The 8,030-nt window shown below is 38.9% G+C and overlaps 1 long non-coding RNA gene across 1 annotated transcript in view; it reads right to left on the bottom strand.

The window, feature by feature from the left end:
- Positions 1-2,797: 2,797 nt before the first annotated feature.
- Positions 2,798-8,030, bottom strand: part of LOC132380079 (uncharacterized) — a 23,822-nt gene continuing 18,589 nt past the window's right edge. The window contains exon 3 of the long non-coding RNA XR_009507632.1: positions 2,798-3,531. This is a non-coding gene — a long non-coding RNA (uncharacterized LOC132380079). The remainder of the gene's footprint in view (positions 3,532-8,030) is intronic.

The following is an 8,030-nucleotide window of genomic DNA, read 5'->3' as shown; positions in this document are numbered from 1 at the left end:
TCACTTCTGCCCCCTGAAACTCTTGAATTTCTAGCATACTGCTACTGTTTTCCAGTGAAGACTGACCCAAAATACTTAAGTTTGTCTGCCCTTCCTTTGTCCCCGTTACACCCTCTCCAGCATCATCTCCCAGTTATCTAATATCTACACTCGCTTATCTTTTACTGTTTATACAGTCTATCTGAAAAAACATTTGGTATTCTCTTTTATTTTATTGGCTAGCTTACCTTCATGTTTCATCTTTCTCTCCTTATGGCTTTTTAGTTGCCTTCTGTTGTTCTTAAAGTTTCCCAATCCTCTAACTTCCCACTAATTTTTGCTATATTTGTATGCCCTTTCTTTTTCATTAATTTGACTTCCCTTGTCTGCCACAGTTCTGTCATCCTTCCTTTAGAATACATCTTTCTTGGGATGTATCTATCCTGTGCTTTCTGAGTTGCCACCAGAAACTCCAGCCATTGCTGTTCTGCTGTCTTCCCTGCTAGTGTCCCCCTTCCAATCAATTTTGACTATCTCTTCTCTCATGCCTCTATAATTGCCTTGACTCCACTGGAATACTGATATATCTGACCTTATTTTCTCCCTATCAAACTGTAGGGTGAATTCTATCATATTATGAACACTGCCTCCCAAGGGTTCACTTTATCTTAAGCTCCCTAAACAAATCTGATTCATTACACAACAGCCTTTCCAGAATTTCCTTTCCTCTAGAGGGTTCCACCAACATTCTACAAATTCCCTCTCGTAGGATCCAACACCAACCTAATTTCCCCAATCTACCAATGCTATCTCACCTCTTTCTAAGGATTTGATTTCATTATTTAAAAACATAACCACCTCACCCCCTCTACCTACCTACTTCAACATTACAATGCGTATCCTTGTATTTTAAGCTCCCAACTATGATCTTCATTCAGCCTCGGCTCACTGATGCCCACAACATCATGCCTGCCAAAGTCTGTACTGCAAGATCATCTATCTTATTCCATACAAACAGTTGAAATATAATGTCTTCAGTGCTGTGTTCATCACACTTTTCAATTTTATCTCTATGTTACACTTCACCTTATCTTGTTGACTGCAATTTTGCCCTATCATCTGCCTGTCCATTCTCATAGTCTCACTACACACTGCATTGACTTGTATACCAATTGCTCCATCCTCAGCCCTATCAATCCCATCTCCATCCCACTGCCAACTTAGTTTAAAAACTCTTCAACAGCTCTAGCAAACCTGCCCGCAAGAACATTGGCCCTCCTCAGGTTCAAGTGTAACCTGGCCTTCTTTTGTCTATTCTGTGCAAATAAGAACAAGAAGAGTAATTCAGTAAATAAATAATACTGAGAACACGAGTTACAGAGTCCTTGAAAGTGAGACTATAAGTTATGGAATGTACTCAGTTTCCAAGAGGGCATGGGTGATACATTTGCAGGCAGTACAGGTTAGGCCATCTAAAGTAAGGGCAAGAAAGAACAAATTCACAAGATAATTTTTGGATGGATGCAGCTACTTTAAAAATAAATTCTTGTTTAATTTTGTATCTGTTAAAAACAATGAGATCGATTGATACCGTAAGACCTATTTTAGAGATGCAACAAACAGTGCTGCTTTTCAGTTCCAACTGCATTGTTGGGATTGGATTCCACAGTACACAAAGTTTGTTTCATCAGATTTGAGTTCAGAGGTACTCCCATTGGTTGCTAAGTACTGAACACAGTAATGGTGAGTTGAGCTTCACTCTCAAATATTGCCAGAAAAGGGTGAATGAGTGGTAATGAAAATACATTTTTTTCTCTCCATCTGCTCTCAATCACAATTTTTCCCAATCGGGAAGAGGGATTTGAAGCATTACCAATCCCATGTTTCCAAAAAATAGACACAACAGGCCATTGCCCCTGAGATTGATTGAGGATCTACAAAAAAAAACAAGGAACATTGAATGTTCACTGCAGGGAGCTGTGAGGTTTTGCAGTTTTAATCTCTGCAGGATAGCTGCAAGTTGATCTAGTTTGCTAATTTATGCTGCACATTCAAAGTAAAAAGCAATTCTCAGAGCCCAAGAACTGTGCTCTACAATTCCAAATGAAGGTGAACCATAATCTGCAATGCACAAGGATAAATCGATGCATGGAAAGCAATGAAGAGGTAATAATCCAATCAAAGAGCCTCTGATCACAACATAAACCATCTGGCTCAGTAGGTTCAAGCACTTCATATGCCTCCCAAGATTAGATTATAGCTTTCAAATCTTTTTACTTATGTATTATGATTTATAATGTGGGCTTTTGGAGTTTTACAATGCATAGATTAAAATGAATGGCTAGCTGATTCAGACTGTGCTTATTGTTTTTTTTTTGCCTGCCTGGTCTGCTTACAGTAAATTAGAGTTTCTCTGGTGCCTTTTTTGAAGTATCACAGCAACTCATTGTTCCTTGATGCAGAAATGTTCCCATTTTAGGAGTCGGAAAAAGAGTAATGTTATTTTATTGAGGATGTATAGGGCATTATTGATGCTTGTTAGGCATCCCCTCGAGCTAACCAGTATCAGATGACAAAACTTGCAGTAATAGGGATACATTTCAGCAGCAATTTGCATGAATATGCATAAGCAATTAATACTCACCAGTGATTTAGAACACTAACAACTAAGGAGTTTACATATTACAACCCACAAAAATAGTTTGTAAATACCAAAAATCAATCACATTATTTGAAAAGAGAGAATGAGAGAGACAGCAGGTCGAGAAGAGACACAAGAGATTACAGTCCTAATGCAGGATTTTAACCTGAAACATTGATAATTCTTTTCTATCCACATATGCTGCTCAACCCCCCGAGTTTCTCCAGCGAATTGTTTGTTACTATTCTGCTTGACGCTGAGATGCAATGGTGCAATTTATGTCCAAAATCATCAGCATCAAGATTCCCTTGTGCTTCTCTTTGATTTCCAGTTACAGTAACTGTCACCTGCATTGGTTTTACTATTACCGTATGTACCGAGAAAAGAGTGCATGCTATCCAGCCAGATCAAAGTTTAAGGTTCAAAATAAATTTATTATCAAAGTCCACATATATGCCACCACAAACTATTCCAAGATTCATTTTCTTGCCATATATTGAGGTAATAAAAAAGAAACACGAAATGCAGTGTTGCAGCTGCAGAGAAAGTGCAGTGCAGATGACAAATTAAGTGCATCGGCCTTGACAATGTAGATTGGAAATCAAGAAATCATCTTTAGCATTTGAATGTTCAGCTAGATTGCAGCACTTTTCTTTCCAGAAAGTAACATTCTCTCATTTTTATGCAACATAGCTATAAACCAGTCTTCCATTCCAAGATCGTTGTGAGGTTGCACCCACAGCTATATCTGTGATGAAAGTGACTTCCTTCTCCAAATGATCTCTCTGACGACTGAATCCGCTCTCATTAACAGGGCCTCCCGTGATGCAGTGCAATATTGTGAAAAGGTGTCAACTCCCTCAATACGGAACTGCAACAGACTTTCTGGCATTGAATCCACTGCTGGGTCACTGTTAAAAATTCAGCAGAATGTAATTTTACCTTTCTTCAGTGATACTTCACCTGCAGAGTTTTAGCATAAATATTTTACAAGCACCATATTTCACAAAAAGGCCAAATACTTTTCTTCCTTGCAATCCCACCTCAGCTGCTGGGGACAAGCATCACAGAACCAACAATATAACGAAGTAATAGTCGGTGGTTTATGGCACAATATAAATATTACTTTTCAGTAGGATCATATCCTGGGGTAACACACTATTGAAACAAGGCAGGTCAAGCATCATAATTGCTATAAAATGCTCCTGTCCTACTGCATAAGTGCTTACATCACAAGCAGTTACATCAATATTGTCACTTCTGCCGTGCAGTGTCACTGTAATTGTCACTAACCCCAAGGAGTCCAAGTGAGATTTATAATGTGTACAATTTACTTCTGATCTGTGCATTTAAATTGAAGTGAGCTTGTGCTGTATTACAAGGTTGTATAACACAACCTTCAAGTTCAAATGACTTTATAATCCACTTGTGCTATATTATTTTGATTTATGACATCATCGAAACTGCAAGACAGTGCCCCATGCTTGTAACACTTTTAAAGCCAGAGATTGTTTTCACGATGACAGCAATCAGTATCTTGTTCAAGCACAGCTTTACTGCTGTGGTAAGACTGCACCAACAACCCAGGCTGGTAAATCAGTTTGTTATTGTCATGTGCCAAGGTACAGTGAAAAACCTGTCTTGCATACCATCCACACAGAACAACTCATTACAACAATGCATTGACGTAGAACAGTGAAGAATTAAAGTATTTCAGTGAGGGCAGGTACAGGGTAAGGCGCGAGGTCACATTGACGTAGATTGTGAGGTAAAGGGTCCGTATTATTGTGCTAGGGAACTAAAATAATCTCATAACAGGTCAAAAGAAGTCTGAGTCTGTTGGTACATGCTTTCAGGTTCTTATATCTCCTGCCTGATGTGGAATGAGAATGTTCACGGTGCCAGTGATTTCTTTGATGCTTTACTGAGGCAGTGCTAAGAGTCCAAAGAGGGGTGGTTGGTTCCTGTGTGTGCTGAGCTGTGTCCAATACGTTCCACCCGTTCAAAGCAGATCAATATTAGACAACAACATGGTTGACTCAGCTGGTAGCGCTAGGATGATGGAAAAAGGAAGGACAAATGAGCAGAAATGGGATGAAACTCAAGACTGCAGAACTTCCACAGTGTGCGCTTCACATTCGTCTATTTCATGGCCATTTTAAACATTTTTAAGAATAATAATTTAATACCTTGTAGAATCATTAACATCGCAAAGTTTCAGATTTCCACCTTCTATCTTTTTGGGATTGAAGTGTGAAGAATTTTTTTTCTCAAAGAGTGATGAACCAGAGGAATTTTCTATCTATTATTATCAATTGACTGAGCTCTGGAGGCTCAGTCAATAAGTATGTTTGAAATAGATATTGACAGATTTCGAGATATCAAGGGAATTGAGGATAGGGGGCTGAGATAGAAGATGAGTCATTATTTTGATGAACTGAAGAGAAGGCTTGGAAGGGTCAGATAGTCTACTCTTGCTCCTAATTCTTCAGTTCTCTGTTTCTGAACAGAAAACTTACCGCTAACTTTGGTCTTAAACTGTAAATTTGTCTCACATAAGTCATAAAACCCTGCCAGCACCAATTTAAATGGAATCTGTGGCCTGAAATAAGGAAACTTCTATTAACCAAATACTGAGTTCTCTTTGGAAGGCAGCAGCAGCCATGGAGTCTGTATAACCAGACTTATGAGCCATTTCTGAATTCACCCTAGGTGACCCAATTCGTAGTTTATTCTCAATTTTAAAAAGGCATGCAGAAAATAGTCAGCAAATCAGGAAACCCGGAGGCTGGGAGTCTGTACAAGAGTTGGAGGCCTGTCCATGTATGGGGGTGAGTGGGAGGTAGGAAAGGAGCTTGTTATGCTGTTATTGTTTCATTGCTTGTTCCGCATTGTTCTACCAAGCATGCCATTTTGACAGCAGAATGTGTGGTGACACTTGTCAGCTGCCCCTAGCACATCGGAGTTCAATTCCAGTATCCTCAGTAAAGAGTCTGTACATCCTTATAGGCCTGTGGTCCCCAACCTCTTTTATGCTATGGACTCCTACCATTAACTGAGGGGTCTGTGGACTGCAGGTTTGAAGCCCTGTTAAAGGAAACCAGAGAGCCCCTGAAATGCATGGGTTTTCCCCAGGCCCTCCAGTTTCCTCCAAAAGTCCGAGTACCGGGTAGGTTAATTGGTCATCATAAATTGCTCCATGATTAGGTCAGGGTTCAATTGAAGTGTTCAGTTGTTGAGGTGGCAGTGATCAAAGAGCTGGAAGGGCCTATTCCAAGCTATATCGCTAAATGAATAAATGAATCCTTAGGCGTGCTGTTGTTATCGTTAACAACGTATTCCACTCTGTGCTTCCAGGTACACGTGATAAATAATTCTGAATCTGATCAGTATCAGTTGAGAATGAAGTAGTTAATGTTCCAGATTGATAACTCTTCATCAGAATAGTTGAATGTTCTTTTGAATACTGATTGAATTATTTCTATTGAATAATTATTCTTTAGTTGTAGAACAGTTTGCCAATTAACTGTATTCACTGCTCAATATTTCTCCCCACAGATGCTGCCCGACATTTTGAATATCACCAGCACTTTCAGTTTTACTTCAGAAGAGATACGTACATTAAAAGCAAGAGAAAATAAAAGAAATGATCATGGTGAAAGACTTGCTTACTGCCCGTTTTGCCAAAGGCATTTAGGGCGGCAATGAAGATCCTCCATCTCTGGTGGTGTTCATCGTGTCAGTAGTTTTCACTATTGTCAGTTATACAAGTCCCAGGTGGAGACGCGGGAATACCGTCACACTCAGGTGCAGAAGGTTTCTTCATTGCTGTTTCCATAACAATTTTGTTTTACCAGTCAGAGTTGTTAGCCCCAAGTTGAGGACCAAGCCCGGAGAACCAATGATAAAAGCGATTAAGCAATATAACAATGATCCAGAATTGCCAAAGAGTTCATCTTCAGGAAGGTATGTTTCCCAATTAGATTCACTCTAGTGCTATTTACCATACCTACAAAAACTACAGGCAGCACTCTCGAAATCAAAACTCATGTAAATTAGACCAGGATGAAAAAAATTCAAATATCCCTCTAAGTTAGTGTTTAATGCAAAATCTGCAGTATATTCATGTTCAACCTGAAAAAAAAGGGATGTGATAGGAATCATCTTCATGCCATAACATGGTTGCAAAGATTTCTTGCTGATAGGCTGCATTTAAGATATTCTGACTCAATACGAGATAAAAATGGCTTCTGTGTGGGAAGTGAAAGAAAACCATCCTAGTCAATTTACAGCCACTTACACTAATTAATTAATTTATATTCCTTCACAAGATGATTAGTCATAGGTAACAATATTTTGAGCATAAACATTTGTGAAGAGACATATGCTGTTGCTTAACAGTTGAATGTTCTTTTGAATACTGATTGCATCACCCAGTGTTGAATAAAATGTGATAATTACCCTTTACCTGTAGAATAGATAGCTAATTAATCCGTATTCACTGATTAATGATTGGTCTTGCTGAGTATCATTAACATACTGCCACTTGAAAATCTTCAAAGAATTCTACTAATTTTCTGTTCGTTGAAGAAATAGATGATGCATATGCTGCATCTCACTCTATTATCTTGCACTTTAGGTAGCTTATCCATTCAAGACTGGATGGATACAGTCAATGCTGTATCAAAGCATTTTTTTTAATTTGGCATTCAAAACCAAAATTTAAATTATTGACTAGGAGTGCACTATTCTCCACACGAGGGCAACAAAGCAAAGATGGCATCAGGTCCATAAAGGTTACAAGGTCATCCCTTTAGAAAAGAGATGAGAAGGAATTTCTTTAGCCAGAGGGAGGTAAATCTGTGGAATTCATTAACACAGATGGCTGTATTAATGGGTGTATTTAAAGTGGAGGTTGTTAAGTTTTTGGTTAGTAAGAATGTCTAAAATTATGGGGAAAAGGCAGGAGGCTGGGGTTGAGAGTCATAATAAATCAGCCAAACTGGAATAGTGGAGCAGACTTGATGGGCCATATTGCCTATTCTACTTCTATGTCTTGTGGTCTTATTGTCTTATATACTTCATTGATGCTAAGAAAATATGATCACAATAAACACTATTATACATGAGGAAATCTGCAGATGCTGGAAATTCAATCAACACACACAAAATAGCTGGTGGAACGCAGCAGGCCAGGCAGCATCTATAGGAGCAAGACACAGTTGACGTTTTGGGCTGAGACCTTCTCATGTCCTGAGAAAGGCTCTCAGCCCAAAACGTCAACAGTGTTTGTCCCTATAGATGCTGCCTGGCCTGCTGCGTTCCACCAGTATTTTGTGTGTGAAACACTAATATACAGTATCTTTAATACTGATATAGCCCAAAAACTAACAACAGCCTGATTAGCAGC

The sequence above is a fragment of the Hypanus sabinus genome, chromosome 23, assembly GCF_030144855.1.
Source record: "Hypanus sabinus isolate sHypSab1 chromosome 23, sHypSab1.hap1, whole genome shotgun sequence".
Classification (NCBI taxonomy): domain Eukaryota; kingdom Metazoa; phylum Chordata; class Chondrichthyes; order Myliobatiformes; family Dasyatidae; genus Hypanus; species Hypanus sabinus.
This window is presented reverse-complemented; position numbering and strand designations above follow the sequence as displayed.